Consider the following 24,281-nt stretch of genomic DNA (forward strand, 5'->3'; position numbering starts at 1 on the left):
CCATTGCATATGGGCAAAGAATAAATTCTTTGTAAAACCAATTCTCTGAATTTTGTTAAATCTTGTTTTATAGCTTATTCATGATCAACTTTATATTTCAAGTTTGTTTGAGTCAAATGAATATTCTCAAGATATTGGGTAGACTATTCTATATATGTCTATTAGATCAAGCATGTGAATTGCATTATTTAAATATTCTATAGATTATGAACTGTGAAAACAGCACTTTTTTAATACAATAACTGAAGTTTATCCTTCAAGGTTAATTTGCTCCAAGTACAAAGTATTTTTGTAAACTGTAAGATTGAGTTTTAATACATTTTTTATTAAATAAGGAATAGCTATTTATCCTTTCAAAATTTTATTGTTGCTGCTATTTCTTTTAGAATAAGTCAATAATGCATTAGAATTTCAGAATTTGTAAAATAAGCAAATTTATTTTTCGTGTGAAAAATATAGTTCATAGTTGTTTAGGTGTTTATAGTTCTCATTTTGTGCATTACCAGTTTTATGTAACATCTATATTGACTTTTTAATATTAGAGGAAATTTCTTGTGGTTTTGAATTGCATCGTACTACCAGGTTTCTTTCATGAACTATTTTAGTCATATATCAAATGGTTTCTCACAAGAATTAGCCGCTCAATATCTTAATAAGGTGGGCATTCATGCAAGGCTTGAAAGGAATCAAATTTCTTTTGCTTTCAGATATCTACAATTTTATGCATCTTTTCTGTACAAAGCCCCAAAACATTTTACAAAAAGCAAATATAGATGAATAGAAAATTCAATGTAAAATTCAATAGCTAAACTGCTTTAGAATTTTGAAGGACATATGTATATCAGTGAAATACAATACAAGTAGTTATAGAAACAAGAACGCAGGCTGGGGCATTGGTGCTAGTTATATCTTTTGTAACTAGCCTTCAAATAAATGGGTTAAACAGTGATAAATTTTTACACCACTTTGATACGTTTTAAATTTTGAGAAATTATATTGGGCAAGAAAGAATTGTAAAACCAAGGTTTTAGGAAATTACCTCATCTGAAAACATTTGAAAGCAAAAATGAGGTAGTTTCCTGTATATCCTATATAGTGGTTTAAATGTGTGTTCAGATAGAAATGATTTCAGTCAAGTAATTCCACTTTCTTGGACTCTTGGCCAATCTGTTTTAATTACTACCTATTGCTGCTAAACATTCTATGGAATCAATGTTATATAATAGATTATGAATATGCTATATTCAGAAAGAGTGGTGATTACCTTCCATAGACTCCTAACTATTCTTCATGCTTATTTGATTTTCCCATTAGATACAATATTCATTTTAAAGCAAATTGTATATATATCAGTACTTCTTTAGTCCTCATTGCCTGCAAAACTAAGTGTAAACACACCAGTCTGGGATTGAAGACCTCCTATAAATAGCATATCCATACACCCTGGTATGCTTGAGATAGTCTATTTCAGTCTGTCTGTTGCCCTGGTATAATTATCAACAGTGCCCCTTTTACTCTCAAAGGTGTCCTATTTTAGATTATATAGTTATCCCATCCAAAATCAAATTCCAACCAATTTTTCCAATTTCATCTTACATGGGAATGCATTTTATGAATTCAGTTTTCAAACCCAAATAAATAACTTTATGTTCCCTGTATGTTTTTCCATCTTTCCATGTTTTCTTTTTTGCCTCTGTCCTCCTGTCCTCTATGAAATGACCTTCATCCCCAATTGTTTTGGTTTCACCTTCGGTAGTCATCTCAGATATCAACTCTTTCACAAAAATTGTCCTGATTCCTAGTTGAAGATAATTTCGTTCTCTAATCTTTGTGTCATTTACCTACATTCATTTAATGGTATAATTATCTGACTTGACTTGTGGTTATTAGTAAAATTCTAATTTCCACTGCTTGATTTGTTGTTTCTTGAAGGCTAAATCAATGTCTTATTATTTTATCATTCATAGTGTCCAATATCTAGGACATGCTCACAAAAATTGGTTGATTAAAGAAATGAAAAATTTAAAGTCATGCATTATGTTATATTAAAAAGATTCCATATCTAAAATAATCACATTAATCAGTGTAAAGGAATTGTGAAAATGACAAAATAAACTTTGTGTTATTAAACGTTGTATTAGATTTCTGTCTCTTAAGTTAATGAGGATTTGACTTTATAGTCTACATAGTATATTTCAAAATTTGAGAATTTCAAAACTGTTATCTTCAAAATGTTGAAGTCTTATAAAAATACCTCAATACAATTATTTTGTGATAGTTTAAACTTCCTCTGGCTACTGATCTTCACAAAAATACATGTAGGGGAACAACCACTGAATTCCTCCCCTGAGGGATTACTTTAATCATATGCTAGAAATGATTTACAACAAAATTTGAAGTTCTGCATCAGTCTGAGCAATAGTTGGAAGTTCTTTCAGTTCATTTATACATATTTACAAAGTTGCTTTACAAAGAAAATACTGTAGTAGTATTTGTGAATAGAATGAAAATAAACCAAAAAAAGACAAAGCTCCTTCTCTAGGAAAAGGATAGAAAATATGCATTTGAGAAAAATTCCTTTTTTCCCCCTTCATTCTAATATTGACTTATCATCAGAGGATTAATATCCCTGTGGGTAATGTATTTGGAAATAAAGAGAATACACTGGCAAAAATATGTTTTGAAAGTGAAAGATAATTTTAGAAAGTAGGGAATTATATTCTAGCACAAAGAGAATTGTAGTAGGTTACTTTAAAAATATTTTTAAATTTTATATGTAAGTATATATATGTATATATACACATACTTACAGGTTAAAGCAAAAGTTACTGTTCTTTAAGTAAATGGAGAAACATTGTAATGAATTATGCTATTTTTAAATACCATATAAAAGATACAAGACAATAATTTTATTAACAATACTTTGTGACCTCATTTTCCTATTTACCCCTTATATGATGTTTGTTAACAATGTGCCATCTCAGCAAATCAGTTTATCTAGAGATAAGATATGTCTCTACAGATGCAAATTTTGGTTGCTAAGATTACTGTCAACTCCATCATAGCTGAAAGAGAAACAGGGTATTCTCATTTAATTTAGGTTTCTATTTTGGCCAAAATTTTAATATTTTATTGAAATCTAAAATTACTGAAATGGGAAACAGTTTTTGTCAATGAGAATGATAAATATTCGCCTGAGTGTTTTAAACATATTGGGCCAGAAATAATGACAACATGTTTGGAAACATGTTCTGAAACATTGGACTTCATCCATTCCGAGGATTCATTTTTGCCGCCACTATAAAAGCACTAACTTTAACAAATCCATTGGCATGGAATAATCTTATCAACAAGATTCCCCTCAAATGGTTCCCTATTGTGTAAGGATCTTATCATATTCCTGGATTTGTTATTCAAAACCCTCTGCAGTCCAACTTCCATCAAGCTGTATAACTCAGTACTTCAAGCATACTTAGGAAAAGAAACATAACTAAGCAAAATAAAACAAATACATGCTTGCTCAGTGTCCCTTTGAGAAAAACAAAGTACATTATATGATTTAAAACAATGATAAATACTATAGTTAAAAAAACCTTTCAAATAAATATACAGATGCTCATGGACTTGCAATGAACTGATATCCCAATAAACCTGTCATAAGCTGAAAATACTGTGTTGAAAATGCATTTGTTACACTCAGCCTAGAAAACATCATAGCTTAGCTTAGCTTACCTTCAACGTGTTCAGAACACTTACATTAGCCTAAAGTTAAGCAAAATCATCTAACACAAAGCCTATTTTATAATAAAGTGCTGAATACCTCATGTAATCTATTGACTATTGTACTGAAAATGAAATTCAGAGTGGTTGTATGGGTACTGGAAGTATGGTCCCTACTGAATGCATATAGCCGTTGCACCATCATAAAGTCAAAAAATTGTAAGGTGAACTCATAAATTGGGAACTGTCTGTAACTGCTTTTTGGTAACATATTTAGTTAGTTTTAGGGAACACACTGAATTTATTTTCCACCTTTTTCCTTAGTACACTCTTTGCTCCAGCCAAATTTGGCTGGCTGTTTGAACTCTCTTGCCTGTAGAGGTTCCCTTAAAATTCTCTTCTCTTTCTGCCATTGATCTAAGTCCTTTGCCTCCTTTGGAGTCTAACATACCTTACATTACTTTCCTGAGGCTAGTGGTGACAGCTTAGATAGAATGACTAATTAGAGAATCTATAATTTAGTTACACTTGGGTTGTGCTACTTTGTATTTGTTATTGGTCTCTCTAGTCACCATTTATTCATTCGATAAATATTTATTGAGTGACTACTTTTTGCCAAAACATGGAGATGAAAAGATAACTGAGAACTAATTTATATATTTTGTCTTTTAATCCCCCAAGAGCAGGGACCTTGCCTAATATCTTCACATACTCTCTATACTTTGCAATATCCACTGGTAGAGTCACAACTCAGTATCGTTGTTGATAATGAAATTCCAGGTTTAAGATGTTTTAAATAAAAATCTTTTTAAAAAATTGTCAGTTTATGTAACTAACATAAAGGTAGAGATTTTGGGTTTTAAAAATTGTGGTATTTAAATATTATTAGCTGTATTAGTCTGCTCTCACGCTGCTAATAATAACATACTCAAGGCTTGGTAATTTATAATGGAAAGAAGTTTAAATGGAACTGACTCAGTTCCACATGGCTGGGGAGGCCTCACAGTCATGGCGGACCGCAAAGGAGGTGCAAAATCATGTCTTAAATGGCGGCAGGCAAACAGAGAGCGTTTGCAGAGGAACTCCTCTTTATAAAACCATCCTATCGTGTGAGTCTTATTCACTATCACAAAACAACACGGGAAAAACCTGCCCCCACGATTCCTTACCTCACATAGGGTACCTCCCACAACACATGGGAATTATGGGAGCTACAATTACAAGATGTGAAGATGTGATTTGGGTGGAGACACAGCCAAACCATATCACTAGCAATAGAAAATGCTTCCTGAAGTAATAGAAGCATTACCTTACTTTGAAAACCACTGCTTTAGAGCATTCCAGCCAAACTCAGCCTTGTAAGCTTTACTTTTAAAGGCATATTTCTTCAAGGCGTGTGTTTTAAAAACTGCTCAAGGTAGAATCTCTACAATAGATCTGGGAAGGTGGCAGTTAACTAATCCATTAACTCTTAAAGTCAATGAATACTAGAAAAGTATTCTAATTTGTTGTTGTTTTCTACACATTCAAAGGTTTTCTCACATTATTAGAATCAGAGGAAAATTGTATATAAAGTCAGAGGCAAATTAAGCCCCTAAAGTCAAATTATACCAGCTCCTAAAGTCAAATGATTATTATTTCTCTGGTATCTTTTTTAGATGTATGTATGTTTAGATACACAAATGCTGTCCATCATTTCAGGTATGTTAATATGTACTCTGTTTACATGGTCTCTGTAAGACTTGTAATCGTCTTTTGTAATTAGTGAACTTCCTTTCTGTCTGAATGGCTTCATGTGTTCACAGGCTAGTGATCTTTCTAGCTCCAAGCTATAGTTTCTTTTACTCTTTTTTTTTCTAGTTCTTGTGGAGAGCCTTTTCTTTTCATCTCTTTCACGTTGGCCCCACTTTTTTCATTTTTCTACTTCTACAGAAAGCCATTCAGCTATTTGAAGTCCAGATCAATTTCTATTTATGGAGTCTTCACTGATTATTCAAAGTTAATGTAAATCAAGCATATTTATTGTGCATATAATGTAATTTATTCCCTAATCATATCCACATTAGCACTCCATTTTATATCATCTTGCACCATGCTAAAATTCTTTCTCATACATGTACAGTTCTTTAAAACAAGGTTATAAATAATTAGAAGTTGAGGATTAAATGAACAGCATACCACACACAGGTTATTTCATTCCCTTTATATTTACAAATGTGCTTGACATATTTCATAGAATTTATATTATGCTAGGAATAGTTCTTAATATATCATTTCTGAGCTTTGGATAAGTTTCTTTAACTAAAAAACATACTTTTTAAGAAAATGTACTTGGTATTCTTGTGTGATGCTGTAAGGTCCATGGATGTCTATAGCTCAATTCTCTTACAATTTTTGTTAGGAATGAAGATTTATTACTCCCATAGACGACAGGCTTATCTAAATGTCTATGAGTCTGATCTGGAGATATGCATTTTAAGATGCCTGCTGGGTATATTTTGGACTCACTAAAGTTTAGAGAACTATTGAAGAGATAGTACAATAAATTTGTTCTTTTAAAATTTCTTCAGAATATTAAAGCAAATTGAGGTTGAAGTATGCAACCATTTTGATTTTTTTGATGTGTAGGAAATATGATACTAATAATTTACATTTGTAAAGTGCTTTACAGTTAATACATATGTCATACACATATCTATATATGTAGTTAATATTTTTGACCTTAAAACCATATACTTTATTAACTTTTACAGTATATTTGTGAAGTAGAATCTAGAAACTAAAAATATATAACTCTTAACATAATTAGGATGAATTTTCAAATGTGTGACAGTTTATATCTAGTTATTGAAGGACAATAAAACACATCTTCAGCTAATGTTACAAAATGTGCCTTGGAAGTAAATGCCAAATGACCGAATTGATTTCACCTAAAATGAAGTATGTAAAAATTTGCTGAATGTAAATATTGATCGTAGGTTCATATAAACTGTTTTGATAAAACAAAATTGCAAGGAAGCAGATAATATCAAATGCATAAAGGTTATCAAAAATAAATAGTTGTGAAATCATTTTTTCATTGAGAGTATCTTAACATGACTTTATGAGATAAGGTCAAAAAACATTTTTAAATAAGGAAACATAGCACTACCCAGAAAGGTGAGGCAGAAAGAGTTTGGTGCTAAGCTAATATAGTCTAAATTTTTGAGAAGAAATTTTTGTTAAAAGACACTATGTCATTACGATACTTTTGCTTTGTGTTTTAACCCTATATCTGTATATCTAGAAGTGCAAAGTTTTAAAATTTTCAAATAACTGCTCCTTAGTATAGAGTTCATAGGACTAATCATTGTATCCGTAGAGTGTCCTTTATCCAAAATGCTTGGAACCAGACGTGATTCAGATCTTAGATTTTTGTTTTTATATTTTGGAATATGTGTATTATACTTACTAGCTTAGCATCCCAAATCTGTAAATCCAATCCAAAATGTTCCAATGAATATGTTATTTGATTGTCATGTCAAATGCTCCAAAATTTTGGAGCATTTTTGATTTCAGATTATTGTATTATGGACCCCCAACCTTATTAAATTCAAGAGAGGCTTCTTTAACACGGATTTTTAAGGCAAGATTGCTATTAATAGCAACATAGACAAAGCACATTTTCTAGGGGAAACAATTAGTATATTCATTAATATACTCATGCACTGCACAGCAAAGTTTCAGTCAATGAGGGACCACATGTAAGATGCTGTTTCCATGGATTATAATAGAGCTGAAAAATTCCTATCACCAAGTGACACTGTAGCCACAGTAACATTGTAGCACATCAAATTTATATGTCTGTGGTGATACTGCTGTAAACAAACCTACTATGCCACCAGTCCTATAAAATAATAGCACATACACTTATAATATAGTACCTAATACTTGATAATAAACCATTATGTTACTGGTTTGTGCATTTACTAAACTATACTTTTTATCATTATTATAGAGTGTACTCCTACTTTCTAAAAATACATTAACTGTAAAACAGCTTCACATAGGTCTTTCAGGAGATATTCCAGAAAAAGGCATTGTCATCATAGGGAAAGAGAATTCTATGCCTGTTATTGTCCCTGAAAACCTTCTAGTGACACAAGCTGTGGAAATCAAAGACAGTGATGTGGATGATCCTGACCCTGTGTAAGCCTAGTGTAATGTGTGGGGTTTTATCTTCATTTTTAACAAAAAATTTTTAAATGGTAAAAGTTTATAGAGTAAGAATACAAAAAAGAAAATATTTTTGAACAGCTGTACAATGTGTTTATGTTTTATGCTGTGTTATTACAAAAGAGTCAAAAGTTAAAAAATTGAAAAGTTTATAAAGTAGTTACAGTAAGCTGTTTATTATTGAAGAAAAATATTTTTCATAAATTTAGTCTAAGTATACAGTGTTTTAAATCTACAGTAGTGTACAGTAACATCCTAGGCCTTCATATTCACTCATCACTTACTCTCCAACTCACCCACGCAGCAACTTCCAATCTGGTAAGCTCCATTCATGGTAAGTTCCCTATGAGGCAGATATGGTTTGGATGTTTGCCCCACCCAAATCCCATGTCCCCAGTGTTGGAGGTGGTGCCTGGTGAGAGGTGTTTGGGTCGTCAGGGGCAGAAACATCATGGTTTGGTGCTGTCCTCACAATAGCGAGTGAGTTCTTGCAAGATCTATTTAAAAGTGTGTAGCTCCTCCCCTAGCCCTCTCTCTGCTCCTACTCTTACCATGTGGCATGTTGGCTCCTGCTTCACCTTCTATATGAGTAATACCTCTCTGAGGCCTCCCCAAAGCCTGAGCAGATGCCAGCTTGTACAACCTGCAGAACTGTGAGCCAATTAAACTTCTTTTCTTTATAAATTACCCAGTCTCAAGTATTCCTTTATAGCAACACAAGAACAACCTAATACACAGGTGTACCATTTTTTATCTTTTATGCCACAATTTTTATGATATCTTTTATGCCACTATTTTTACCATATCTTTTCTAGATGTACATATGTTTAAATACACCAATATTTACCATTGTATTATAGTTGTCTACAATATTCAGTACAGTAACATGATCTACAGGATAGTAGTCAGGGACCGATAGGTTCTACCGAATAGCCTGGGTATATAGTAGGCTAAACTATCTAAGTTTTGTAAGTACACTGTATGATATTTGCACGATTACAGAATTGCTTAATGATACATTTCTCAGAATATATCCCGATAGTTAAGCAGTATGACTGTATTTTCAAGTACTGTGCCTTATCTAAATAAGTGTTTTAGTTCACTCTTGCTCACTCTGTTTCTCTCTCTCTCTCTCTCATTACACATGGCTATCAGAGGGCATTTTTTTTTCGTGTAGTTCCTTGGGAGAAACAAATGTTGCTTTCATATTTTAAAATGTTATTTTCCTCTTTGACTAACAAATATGGATGGCAAATAAAAAGACCTGTGACCTCAAAAAGCTCTGAGTGATAGTAGCTTAATTGTTTCTTTTCATTTAATATATGGATTACCATTTATGCCAATATTATAACCAGATTACTCAATCAACAATAAGAATTTCTATTTATTATGAGAAAAGCATGATTGATCAAATGTATGAATAACTATCCAATCATTACATGAACTTGCCTTATACACAGTGACTATCAAACTCTTATGCATGTTAATTAGAGTTGTTTTGTATTCTTCCTTATGTTTCATAAAACATTTACTTTGCACAATTTCTTCTGAATACCTTCTTCTGGGTTGACAGTTGAAATCATTAAAGCATTTCATGGGACATATTTTAAGATTTTTATCTGTTCTTTGGTGGAAATAAGAATTTTCTTTCTCACAGACTGGTGCACAAAGACTCCATCTAAAAGCCACCTGTATTTCCTGACAGTGACTCCGAAAGGTTAGTTTCTAAAAGTTTAAAAGTCATTTCATTATATTAGAGCTTTTATCCAAAATTCATGCTGACTATAAAAACATATATGGGTAAGGATGATTTACTTTGAAATCATCACAAGCAAATAACCTCTGGAAACATGTACCTTTAACTTTTTGGTCGTTTTTTCTAAATACACCTTAAATAAACATAAAATTAGTATTCTAGTGTTCACTCTTTCTGAACCTATAATTAGTTCACTCTCATTTGTGTTATGACAGCCATGCATGTTTGGTAATTTTATTTCTCTGATAGTTGGAAAAATATAATTTGTTCTATTATATTTATTTATTATTTTCCAGTGAGATGTTCAGTCATTGTCCCAGAAATACATAGGTTCAAAAGTTAAATAAAATAGAAAATTAACCATAACATGCAGTTACTTTATCTGAAGCAGAAAAAGATTCATTTCCTTAAAACAAAACAAAACAAAAATAATTTTTCATTCTTTAACATCTATTTCTTTAATATTTGAGTTAGCTAAGCTTGGTAAAAGGATTACTGTGTGCTGTAATTTGAGGGTTTTCAGGACCTATTTATTTTTAAAAAGTCCTCCAAATATATAAAAAGCAGCTGCTCCAACCCACGTGGCCTGATAATTTCACCCTTAGGACAAGTGGATAATGAAATATAAGAAAGTACTTTGTATTTTAGGGGGTGAGTATGGAGAGAGAGGAGCTTGGAAGTGGAGAAAAATTTTAAAGCACATAAAAGCTTGGAGAAGAATTTTCCTTGAGATATAGGATAGCTTGTAATCATAAAATAAGTATACCATTTGCCCACGGGTGGTGTGAAGAGACTGGAAGGGATAGAGTAGCTCAAATAAACTGTTTCGAGGGCTAAAGTTGTTCCCCCCCCCCCCCCCCCCCCCCGCCCCCAGACTTCTTGGATACTTATTACAGTATCCATCAGGCGCAGTAACTTCGGTCATAATGCTAGCTTCAGAAGAAGTTAGCAAACTATCAGTGATTGGATGAGGGCAAGACCTCCTAGGCTCCAAAGATACAGTAGCTAGGACATGGAATTGTACCATTTATTTCTGAAAGATCTAAACTTTGTATGTTTTTCTTTCTGTGAAAAGGATAACATATGGCTTACAGTGTAAATGTGTAAATATCTTGTATTTTAGTCAGGAGAGAGGAGGGCATTTGGTGCTTTACTGCTGTAAAGAGTTCTCATGTGAAAAAAAAATAACGTTGACCCAGTGAATCAGAGCACCCAGATAAAATGATTACAACCTATTGTATAATTCCCTGAGCCCACCCAGTTGTGTCATGGAACAGGGTATCACATATGTATACAATGGAATTTGTATCCAACATAAGAAGCATTTGTTCCTTGATTTTTTGAAGTGTATAAACAGTAGATATTCATTTGTGTTTGTTTTATTTTAGGTATCCCAATACCTAAATGCACAGACATTACTGGAAGAAATATTCAGTCTGGTGTGATATACTAGGTGAATAGATCATAAGAATTTCTGTTCCTTACAAAATTGTGAATGCAAAGTTTTAGGAATTATATTGGCTACATGATACTGATCTTTGATATCTTTTTACCTTAAAGCAAGATTTTCATAGTGAACACTGGCATTCACAGTATTTTTTTTTCCCTCTGGCTATATCAAGAGCTTTAGTTGTTTTCTGTTAAATGAAAAGAATGAAGAGACTATCTTTCAGGTTAAAAAGTTAAAGTTCTGTGTGCGGACTTTCATGTCACTTAGAAAAAGGAAGTAATGGGAGTTAATTGATTTCACTGTAATTTTTCTTCAGTTAATGAAAAAAATCTATGCTTAAAATACTGTTTAATGATAATGGTTGACAATTTTTATAAAAATACAATTTTTGATTTTTAGAAAGTTAACTTTTTTCTATATTTTATATAAATAAAGCATTAGTCAGCAACTGTGTGTTCAGATGCCTAAAATGTATAACTTTTTTGTTTGTTTGTTTGTTTCAAGAAGCTATGTCTTAATTAATTTGGGAGACTATAGGGTTGTTGGGAACACATATAAATGGAGAAGCCAGAAAAAGCTGGACACAAAAACAGATTATTAGAATGGAGCTGTACATAGATATTATAATTGGTAGCTTTTTTAAATAACTGAGACATAGTTGGACATTTCCATACTCCTGTGTTTACCATTGAGCATTTTTACCCTCTTTGTATTTTTCTCTATCTCATTACTTTTCTTACTTATAATTTTGATACTCTTATAGCTTCAGTTTATCAAGCCCTTTACAACCATCCCCTCACTCTGTATTCTCTTTCCAATGACTGTTCAGTTTCAGCATCTATTAAATACCTGATGCCTTCATTTGACAAGTCAGGTTCAAACCTGATAATCATATTGGCTAATCTCGCTTCTATGCTAGACATCATAGATTACTGTTACATCTGAGGATTAGCTGCCTTTGGATGATTTATCCATTTTTATTTAGTTCAATCTGTGGCACAGGCTGGATCATGTGGGTCTAAATATGATTTAAAATTACATCAATGAGAGATGTAAAGGTTTTCCTTTAGGATAAACTATAGGCTTGGAATAAACAATAATTGGTACATTTGAGATTTTGAAATTCTCTTTTCTATACATGTGGCCAAGAAACATATGAAAGAAAGCTCAGCATTACTGATCATTAGAGAAATGCAAATCAAAACCACAATGAGATAGCATCTCACACAAATCAGAATGGCTATTATTAAAAAGTCAAAACACAACCGATGTTTTTGAGGTTGTTGAGAAAAAAGGAATGCTTTTACACTGTTGATGGATGTGTAAATTAGTTCAACCATTGTGGAAAACAGTGTGGTGATTCCCCAAAGACCTGGAGGCAGAAATACCATTTGATCCAGCAATCCCATTACTGGGTCTATACCCAAAGGAATAGAAATCATTCTATCATAAACATACATGCACTTGTATGTTCATACAGCACTATTCACAATAGCAAAGACATGGAATGTCCATCAGTGACAGACTGAATAAAGAAAATATGGTACATATACAACATGGAGCCATAAAAGGAACAAGATCATGTCCTTTGCAGGGACATGGATAAAGCTGGAAACCATTATCCTCAGCAAACTAACGCAGGAACAGAAAACCAAATACCATATGTCGTCACTTATAAGTGGGAACTGAATGATGACAACACATGGACGCATAGTGGGGAGCAACACTCACTGGGGCTTGTTGGAGGATGGGGAGGTGAGAGGAGGGGTAAATCAGGAAGAATAGCTAATAGATGCTGGGCTTAATAGCTAGGTGATAGGATGATCTGTGCAGCAAACCACCATAGTACATGTTCACCTATGTACTGTTCACATAGTACATGTTCACCTAAAATAAAAGTTGGAAAATGAAAAAATAACTGTCTTCTCTAACACAAGGAGCTATTCTCCAATATTATTCATCATTTATTCATTTACAACTTATTTGGCCACTCAATTCATTATATATATATGTATGTGTGTGTGTGTATATATATATGTGAGGATATATTGGACTTTGTGTCTCTTCCGAGTTCAAGAATAAAGATACTTTATGTGATTGGGATATTAAAGCAAACTGTCTATCACATGACTGCTTATATGTTCCCTTGAGGCCAGGTCATTTGACTTTATATTCTTCATGTTATAAAATGGTCCCCCTAGCCCATCTATAACCCCAGGAGCCTTGCCTGCTGGTAGGGATGTATTATTTACAGGATCACACTCCTTGGTACTTTGTAGGTTAGTATTTATTAGTAATATGCCCTATAAGTGCCTCTGTCCAGTGGGCATTATGGTTCTTTCTGGTCAAGGTTCTTGGTATATTTGGAAGTGGACATGCAGTTGACATTTGTAGTCCCATATTCTCGTCACAGTTTTCCCAGTTCAAGATGTCCTTGGTATTCAGTGCTGCACAGATATTCTTTGTAATGAATGGATGACAGTCCTTAATTGATCCTTACTTGTTTATTTCCCACAAAGTGAGAATAAGTCCTGTATGCAATATGCAATATTTTAAAATTTTAATTTCAAAACATTAATGATTATTAATCTTATGATCAAATAAAGTGGTTATTAACTAGCAATTGTGTGCAACATTCTAATATTTGATTGTGTGAATTAGATATGTCACACAACATGTGATTTTAATCCTTCAATCAATTATAAATGCTTACTCATATATTTCTATAATGTTACTAAATTTCAATCTGAATTTATAATATGAATCAGTCTTTCCTAATTCTCACACCCCTGGAATGTCAGCTGAGTAAATTATTTACCAATAATACACTTATCAGTAAGATAGCATAGCCTTAAGTTAAAGCATGACTTTACCTAACTTCTTTTCAACTTTCAGTCTATCCTAGTCTAAACTGTTTACTTGGATTTTCCTCTTTTAATTCTTGTATTCATCTCTGTTGATCCTAGTATTCTGATAACAGCTTCTAATAATTCCCCAACCATTCCCCAAAGCTTCCCCATATACAAAAGCTGAAATAAAAGAAAAAGGACAGTAATGTAACAAGGAAGGGGATAGAAAAGTCTTCATGTAGAAGACAATGCCCAAGTGGAATTTTGAAAAATGAGTACTAATTTGTCAAAAGTATGAAAGTAAAGGACATTTGTGGGTAACAGATACTTAAAATACTCAATGTGTAATTATTAATTCACTGATTCCATAAACATGCTTTGAAGTCCTGCTATGCTTAGGTCTTATACGAGATGTCAGAGCTAAAGATTTAGAAAAGAGTGTCCTAGAATTTATAGGGAGATTTGTAATAAGTTCAGCGCTTGATAAGACAAAAATAGAATAAGTGTTATGCCAAGATTATACGCATGTACTCTGGACACTCACATATGGTCACATATATCAGCCTGGGAAGAGAGTTACTGAAGAGGTTCTGTATGAAATCATTTTGAAATCAATTTATTGACATATAATTTACGTATAATAAAATGGACATATTTACTCTACAGATTGATGACTTTTGACATTCAGCCGTGAAATCTCCACCCCAATTTAGATATAGAATGTCTCAATATTCTGTGAAATTCTGTCCCTTTGCAATCTTTCCTTGTGCATCTTTTCTTGCCAGTCCTTCTCGAATAAGTAATTTTTGAAATGAGTTTTTGACAGACTTTTCAGTAGTTATGTAAGAAGAACAAGAATTTGAGTAGTTATTTTAGAAAAACAAGAAGAAAAAGCACCTCACTAAAAGCAGGGTTTCTGTCAAAGAGCATAAGGCTAGAGAAGTTCATAATTAGATGATAAAGAACACTGAAAGATAATCTGTAGTACTTCCATGGGTTTAAAACAGGGTAAGTCATAATAGCAGTAAAGTTAATGATGATGATGATAGTAATATTGTTGAGTATTTACCCAGAGATAGGCACTTACATGCATGATTTAATTCAACCTTGTAAAGAGGTTGCTTTTCTCATTCGTTAAAATTTGAGAAGCTAGAAACTCAGCAGTATTAAATGAATCGAAGATTCACAAATAGTAAGAGCTCCTGGGAGGTATTTACACAAAAACCAATGTCATTTTACTTTCAAAATGATTTTTTTTTTAACATTAACAATAAATTGATGATAGTTGAAAGCAGCAGGGCTGGTGTCCAATTTGAGAGATAATTGGGAGGTAAAATCTACAGGGCTTAATAACACATGGTTGAGGGAAGGATTTGGTAAAAAAAAATATTGAGGATCATTTTCAACTTAGATGAGTAGATCATGCAATTACCCAAGATGAAGACAACTGAAAGAGCAACAGGATTGGAGAAGAGGAGTTCAATGTTAGCCATGCTGAATTTAAGTATGAATGTGGAATGTGACTTCCAAGTGTTGAAGTATGGCAGGAATTTGGAAATACAGTTCTACATTTTGGAAAAAATTCTAGACTGGTAAAAAAGATGTGAAATCATTAGTATACACATTTTACTTAAAGCCAGAGAAAATGTAAATAATTAACAGAAAAAAACCAAGGTTAGAAGAATAAAACATTTATCTTTAGGGAATGTTGGGGAAAAACAAATCAAAGATAATATTAAGCAGAAAAACAACAAAAACCCCAAATAATAGAAAATAGTGTCTTGGAAATCAAAGGCTGGGTGAATTCCAAGATGCTGTTTTTTAATGACATCATGAGAAGTGAACAGAGAAGTCGTAAAGAAGGGAAGGAAGAAGAGTGATTAAATATGTACATTGCACTTTGAATCCAGGCAGTCACTGGAAATTTGCATGAAAGTAGTTTCTTTGTATTGGGGAAGAAGGTGGACTGCAATGCATGGAGATTTGAATAAGAAAAAGGGACTATAGACAATGCATGTAGAAAGCTCAAGATGCTCAACTTTGAGGAGTAGAAACAGATGGGAATATGTTATAGGAAATCATAAAACTGAGGGAGTTGCTTTTTGCTTGATCCAGTTCCAAAATAAATAGCCACCAAAAAAAAAAAAAAAAAAAAAGAAGAAAAACAAAAAATAGAAGAAAGAGGAAAAGAGGAATTAATCATGAAGAAGAAGAGATACTTAATGCAACAAAATCTTTGAGGGTGTATGAGGGAGTGGTGTTTGAGCACAGGTAGAGGGATAATGTAATGAGGGTGCTGTAACATGGCCATTTGTTAGACTGACAGCCTAGGTTGGAGAGCAGAGCAGGCACTTTTTCCTGAGGCAGTTTCCCCTGCCTTCTGTTTATGCAGCTTCAGAGTGTGACTATTCTGTTGTGGGGTGAGGTGGAGGACTGCAAGGAAAACTACACTCTGAGGCTCACTTAAGGCATGTACTGCCAGTAACACTTGTGAATGAGGTACAGATTTGGAGGCAGTAATTACGACATTAGCGTCGCAGAAAGCCCAGTGAAAAGTTTTTGGAGGGAAGAAACTTGTTTATAATGATTTCTTTCTGTTTTAGATTTTACTCTATAAAACATTATTTCCAAAATCAGAAACCTAGATGGCCTCTAATTCTTATTATTCACTGCTCAAGAGCTGTGCCTGTTTCCTCCTATTAAGTATGTTTTCTTGTGCTATTCTATTGCTTAGACTGTTTTCTTTGGTTCTTCCTATTGCATTTTCATTGAGTTTCCTTATCTTTTCTCACATTTGTTTCCTGGTGATAGTGCAGGGCTGAGTCTTCCTGGTTTCTTCAATGGCTAGCTACATTACACTTCTTTCACTGAAAACCTTCCCTTTTTTCTAGTGGGCATGGGCATATTGGTGTGGGAAATAGGAGAGGTGAAGAGAGAGAGAAGGGTGTGAATGGAAATAGTGAGTGGGGATTATATCACTAGACCTTTATCATCTGTCACTTTCTTTCCTGAAGTCTCAGTGATGACATTTCTGATAACATTTGTAAGAATGTAATAGACCTATTTTTCCTAACTTTCAATATGTACTTCAGTAAATTAAGGTTTACATCATACTATAAGTTCAAGAAGTTAAATGGGAAGAAACAATTCCCTAGTCAAGCTTGAGAATATATGAGAACTTAATTTCAATGCCATACAAAAATATTCTTTGTGTGAAATAGGCAAGAGTTATTTTTTGACATGTAAATAAAATATGTTTTACAAGCATGACAATAGACACATTTTATAACAGCATAAACATTATAAATAAGAAAGTAGAGCATAAAAGTATTATGTGAGAGAAGTCAATGCCAATAAGAAATTATGAAGTTAACAAGAGGAAGAAAAAAACTGTTGTAAATAGATTGAACAAGATGCTCTGTTTAAAAAACAAAAAAACAAACAAACAAAAAAAATCAGATACAGATGTTGGTTAGAGAAAACATGGGTAAAGTTAAAGTAAAAAAAAACTAAACTTAGAATAGGTCATTAAATCTAGCTGTTTTAAAAAATGGAAAGTATAAGCAACATACTGGAGACTACAAATAATAATTTATTTATCTTTAAGTAGCATCAGTGGTGATTGAAATAAAATCATAAAAAGGACCATGAAGTAAACATGACCTTTTTTTTTTTAACTTGGTAAGGGACTTTTTATTTTATATCTCTTCAGAGATGAAAAATGCAGACAAAAAGATGTTCAATATTGTGAATCATAAGGGAAGTGTAAATCAAAACTACACTGAGACACCACCTCAAACCTGTTGTGATGGCTACTATTGTAAAAACAAAACAAGTGATGGGGAGGGTGTGGAGAAATTTGAACCCCTTTTCAGTATTAGTGAGAATGTAAAATGGTGCAGCCACTGTGGAAAACAGAATGGTGTGCCTCAAAAAATTAAAAATATAATTCCTACATGATTCAGCAATTCGTTTTCTGGGTATATACTCAAACGAATTGAAATCAGGGACTCTAACAGGTATCTGTGCACCTATGTACATAGCAGCATTATTATTCATAATAGTCAAAAGGCGCAAGCAACCCAAGTGTGGATTGTAATTGACATGAATGAACAAGCAAAATGAGATATACACACACAAGGAAGAATTATTCAGCCTTCAAAAGGAAGAAAGTTTTGACCACATGGTATTACACAGATGAACCTCAAGGACATGAAGCTAAGTAAAACAAGTCAGACACCATGGGACAAATATTGTATGATTTCACTTACAGAAGCTACGTGGAATCGTCAGAATCATAGGGACAGAAAGTAGAATGCTGGGGGAGGAGGAAATAGGGAGTTATGTTTCATGGGTATGGAGATTCAGTTTTGAAAGATGAAAAAAGTTCTGGAGATGGTTCATGATGATGTCATGCTATGTATATTTTTACCACAATTTAAAAAAAATAGTTTTATTTTAAAAGGCCAAAGGGTGATGAAAGTCCTCATTGCTTTATCCATCTCCAGGAATTTTCTTCCCCATTCAATTCATTAAAATAACTAATTTTCAAATCTTACAATTTTCTAGGAAGCTGTTCCTGTGCAGTTTGCTCTCCCAAGGGACTATTGTCATGGAACAGAATTCCAGGCAGGTAATATGGGGCTCAGCCAACCCCAAATGCCAACCAGGCATTTATGTGCTGTCTTTGAGAAGAAAGGAGCTGACTGGGCCTGAGGGTAGAGGAACAAGAAGGTATGGATAGGGGCTAAGACCAGCCTGGTGTTGAAATTTGTCCTTGTCAGCTGCAGGAAAAGTGCTGTCAAGGCCTGGACAGAGGCTCCAAATGCAGAAGTATATGTGCATGTGCCCATGTGTGCTTTCACTTATTTATGTGTTCATCTATTCATGTATTCAGTGAACACAATGAGCAACTGCTGTATGCTGGGTACTGTTCTATCTAGTAGTAAACCAGCCTAGCTGGGCTTTGTCCTCATGGGAAAGATATAGTGAACGAGCTCACAGACAAGCACATATGTGTACAGTGAGCCCGCAACTGCCCTCTGATGGGGTACATCAGGCAAGTCTCATTTCTCTGGTAGCCACTGGGAGATGCATACAGATAAAGCCAACAGAGAGTCAGGAACAAGATGCAGGACAAATTGGAGATATCATTTGTGCTCAGAATGCAGAGGCCCTTGCCAGCCACACAAAGGTCTTAACCCTAGAGCAGCACAAAGCCATGAAGGATTCTAGGCAGTGAGAGACATGGTGAGATTCATGTTTTGAGAAGTTCCCACAGGCTGCAGTGTGAATACCTAGTAGAAAGGCAGGAAGCCAGGTGAGAGAGGAGCTGGCTTGCTCCAGGAGGTAGAAGCCTCTGGAGGTGTTTAGCAGGTAAAGTCCCCAGATTTGGTGGTAGTTGGATTAGTTGGAGGGGAAGTAAGAGCGGAGATTGAGACATGAAGCTGGAACAAAATCATGAGATTTGGTATCCATCAGTCTAACTATTCCACTTTCCTCTGTATGATGTTGAGTAAACTTCTCACAGTCTTAGTTGATGTGCTTTTAAAATGAGAAAAGGAGCCACCTCGGCCTGTCTTTCTCTAGAGCTTCTGCTATAATGACTGGGTGAAATCATGTGAATACAGAGCTTTGTCATTAAGGGCAAGATGTTGCAGATTTATTGATGAGGATGTGGATGTTGATGGTGATGGAGAACATAATTCTGGTATTTAAGGGGTTGAGGAGTGCTGCATGTACTCCACTCAGGGCAGCATACTCAGAGCTTTATGCATATCATCCAGTAGGATTTTGCCCTACATTTGGAGATACATGTTATTATCCCCAAGATAATGAAGAAACAGCTCCAGGGACGCTTGTGCAAAGTCGCCCAGAGGAGGAGGGTCAGAAGGCAGATTCACAACACGGTTTGTCTAGATTTAAAACTCTTGTGAGCCCCACACCACCAGCTGCTTAAGAAGGCAATTGTACTTTGAGATTTTATCAGTCTCAGTTGGCTTTGGGGCCAGGATGTGTGTTCATTCATTCATCAGTCCATTCAGAAAATATATATGGAGCCTAACATTTGGTAGCCACAGCCCAAGCCCATGAGAGGAACAGTGAACAAAACACACATCTTTGCATGACTTTTTTATTGTGATTTAAAAAAAAAAAAAGAGACACAGCATGAATTCTAGTCTCTGAACAAATTTTTCAGTGTACAGTACGTACAGTATTGTTAATTGTATGCACATTGTTGCACAGCACATCTCTAGAATTTTTTCATTCTGCCTGACTGAAACTCTCTCTATATTGCACAACTCCCCGTTTCTCTTTCCTCCTAGGCGGTGGCAATCACCATTCTACTTTGTTTCTGTGAGTTTGACCACTTTAGATATCCCATGTAAGTGTAATCATGCATCATTTCTCCTTAAATGACTGGCTTGTTTCACTTAGTATAATGTCCTAAAGTTTCATTCATATTGTAGCATATGACATAATTTCCTTCCTTTATAAAACTGAATAATATTCCATTGTATATATTTATGGTATTTTATTTATCCACTCATCTGTTGATGTATGATTAGGTTGAGTCCACATCTTGGCTATTATGACTAATGCTGCAATGAACATGGGAGCACAGCTAACTCTTTGAGATCCTGATCTCAATTCATTAGGTAAATACTTTGAAGTGAGATTGCTGAATCATATGGTAGTTCTCTTTTTAAAATTTTGAGGAAACTTCGTACTGTTTTTCAAAGCAGCTGCACCATTTACTTTCCCACCAACAGTGCAGAAGGGTTCCAATTTCTCCACATCCTCAGCAACACTTGTTATTTTCTTTTCTTTTTTAAAAATATTTTAATTTAGATGAAGAGATTTCATGTGAGTGTTTGTTACACTGTTATGTTATGTACTGGTGGAGATTGTGCTTCTAATTCACCCATTACCCAAATAGTGAATATTGTACCCAATAGACAATTTTTTAGTCGTCCCTGTCCTCTCACCCTCCCCTGTTTTGGAGTCTCCAGTGTCTATCACTTCCATCTTTATTTCCATGTGCACCCATTGTTTAGCACTGATTTATAAATGAGAACATGTAGTATTTGATTTTCTGTTTCTGAGCTACTTCACTTAAGATAATGACCTCCAGCTTCATCCATGTTGCTGCAAAGGACATCAGTTCCTTTTTGTGGCTCTGTAGTATTCCATTTTATGTGTGTATGCGTGTGTGTGTGTGTATGTGTGAGTATACGTGGTATTTAATATATATATAATACATATATGTATATATGTATGTTACATCAATAAATATCATTTATATAATTATATATACATACATATATGTATTATATATTATAAATAATAATATAAATATTATTTATTGATGTGCTATACCATATTAAATGTGATACACGTGCGCGTGCATGCGCACACACACACACACACACACAGAGACATTTTCTTTATCCAGTCAACCATTGGGTAGACACTTATGTTGGTTCTATGACTCTCCTATTGTGAATATTGCTGTGATGAACATACAAGTTCGGATGTCTTTTTTATAAAACAGTTTATTTTTCTTTGAAGAAATACCCAGTGTTGGAATTGCTGGGTTGAATGGAGTTCTATTTTCAGTTCTTTGAGATATCTCCATATTGTTTTTGTAAAGGTTGAACTAATTTGCATTTCCTCCAACAGTGTATGAGCATTCCCTTTTCTCTGCATCCATGTCAACATTTGTTATATTTGACTTTTAACTCTAGTCATTCTGACTGTTATGAGATGATATCTTATTGTGGTTTTAACTTATATTTCTCTGATGTTTAACTTATATTTCTCTGATGTTTAATGATGTTGAGCAATTTTTATGTTTGTTTTTCACTTATTATTTCTTCTTTTGATAAATGTCTGTTCATGTCTTTGCTAGTTTTTAATGGGATGTGTTGTTTGTATCTTATTGAGATTTTGAATTCCTTATAGATTCTGGATATTAGTCCTTTGTGAGAGGCATAATTTGCAAATATTTCTCCCATTCCATAGGTTGTCTGTTTACTCTGTTGATTATGTATTTTGTTGTATCGAAGACTTTTAGTTTAATTAAACCCCATGTCTATTTTTATTTTTGTTTCATTTGATTTTGGAGTATTCATCATAAGTTATTTGCCTAGACCAATCTCCAAAGGAGTTTTTTTCTAGCTTTCTTCTAGAATTTGTATATCTTCAGGTCTTACTTTTAAGTCTTTCATCCATATTGCCAATTTTTGTATAAAGTGAAAGATAAGGGTCAATTTTCATTCTTCTGCATATGGCTAACCAATTTTCCCAACAACATTTTTTGAATAGGACGTCCTTTTCAGATTTGGTATTTTGTCAACTTTATTGATGATCAGTGGGTTGTAGGTACGTGGCTTTATTTCTGGGTTCTTTATTCTGTTTCACTGATCAATGCATCTCTTTTTGAACCAGTACCACTTTGTTTTAGTTACTAAATTCTTGTAATTTGAAGTCAGGCAATATGATGCCTCTGGATGTGTTTTTCTTGTTTAGTAATTCTTTGGCTCTTTGGGCTCTTTTTGGGTTTTGTGTGAACTTTAGGACTGTTTTTTGTTTTTTTTTTTAATTCCATGAAAAATGATGTTGGCAATTTGATAGGGATTATGTTGAATCTGTGGATTATTATGGACAGTGTTATCATTTTAATTATATCAATTCTTCCAACCCATGAGCATGGGATGTTTTCCATTTGTTTGTCATCTATGGTTTCTTTCATCAGTGCTTTGTAGTTTTCTTTGTAGAAATCTTTCACCTCCTTGCTTAAATGTATTTATAGGTATTTCATCTATTTGTTACTATTGTAAATTGGATTGAGTTCTTAATTTGGATCTCAGCCCAAATATTACTTTTTAAAAATAGGAAGTTTCATGAGTTTGCATATTCTCCTCTCACAGGGACCATGCTAATCTTTCCTGTAGCATTCTAATTTTAGTATATGTGCTGCTGAAGAGAGCACCAAACATTACTGATGTATAAAAATGCTACTGACTTTTATACATCAATTTTGTAAGGTCCATTTGCTCTATAGTCACTTATGTCTAGAGTTTCTTTGTTGATTTCTTGCCCCAATAATCTGGTGGTATCAGTAGGGTGTTGAGTTACTCACTATTATTTTATTAGTATCAATCTGTTTTCCTGGTCTAGTAGTATTTGTTTTATGAAACTGGATGCTCCAATGTTGGGTGCATATATATTTAGGATAGCTAAATCTTCCTCTTGTATTGAACCCTTCATCATTATCTAATATCCTACTTAGTATAATTTTTACTGATATTGGTTTATAGTCTGTCTTATGTGATATAAAGATGGCTGGTCATGCTCATTTTTGTTTTGTTTTCCATTTGTATATTATGTCTTTTTTTACCCCTTTACTTTGTCTGTAGTAGTTTTTAGCCAATAGTAACTATCTTGTAGGTAGCAGGTTGTTGTGTCTTTTTTTCTTTAAAATGCAACTTTCCATTTTGTATGTTTTAGGTAAAGCATTTAGGCCATTTATATTCAAGAGGAATATTGATATGAAAGGTTTTGTTCCTGTCATAGTGTTGCTAGCTAGTTGCCTTGGAGTTTCAATTGTGTAATTGCTTTATAAGAGTTGTGAGATTTGTAGTTAGGTATCCTTTTATGATAGTGAATATCATCCTTTATGTTTCCATGTTACAAATCCTTTCAGTATTTTCATTTGACTAGTCTAATGGTAACACATTTTCTTTGTAGTTATTTGTTTGAGAAAGACTTTAGTTTTGCTTCATTTTTGAAGTTTTGTTTGGTAAGATATGAAATCCTTGACTGGCATTTTTTATATATAAAGAGACTAAAAACAGGCTCCTAATCTCATCTGCTTATAATTTCTGCTAAAAAATCTGCTGTTAGTCTGATGGATTGCCTGTGAAGGGATTCATCACTTCTCTCTTACCGATCTTAGGATTTTTTTCCTTCATATTGACTTTGGATAGTCTGATGACTCTATTCCTTCATGAAGTTTTTCTTGAAATGTATCATCTAAGAGGTCTCTTAACTTCTTGTATCTAGTTGACTAAATCCCAAGACCAGGGAAATTTTCCTGAAATATGTTGTTAAATATATTTCTCATACTTTTTACTTTTTTGTCTTCTCCCTCTGCAATACCTATAACTCATAGGTTTGGATGCTTTACAAAATCTCTTATTTCTCATAGAGTTTTTTAATTTTTTAATTTTTTTAATTTTTTATTTTTTTGTCTGGTTAATTTGAAAGATCTGTCTACTAGCTCTGA

At 33.6% G+C, this 24,281-nt stretch overlaps 1 non-coding gene across 1 annotated transcript; it reads right to left on the minus strand.

Annotated features, from left to right (window-relative positions):
• Positions 1–22,878: 22,878 nt before the first annotated feature.
• On the minus strand, positions 22,879–22,985 carry LOC119625443 (U6 spliceosomal RNA). The gene has a single exon (XR_005241643.1). It is a non-coding gene; the product is annotated as a U6 spliceosomal RNA (small nuclear RNA).
• Positions 22,986–24,281: the final 1,296 nt, after the last annotated feature.

The sequence above is a fragment of the Chlorocebus sabaeus genome, chromosome 10, assembly GCF_047675955.1.
Source record: "Chlorocebus sabaeus isolate Y175 chromosome 10, mChlSab1.0.hap1, whole genome shotgun sequence".
In the NCBI taxonomy this organism is placed as follows: Eukaryota; Metazoa; Chordata; class Mammalia; order Primates; family Cercopithecidae; genus Chlorocebus; species Chlorocebus sabaeus.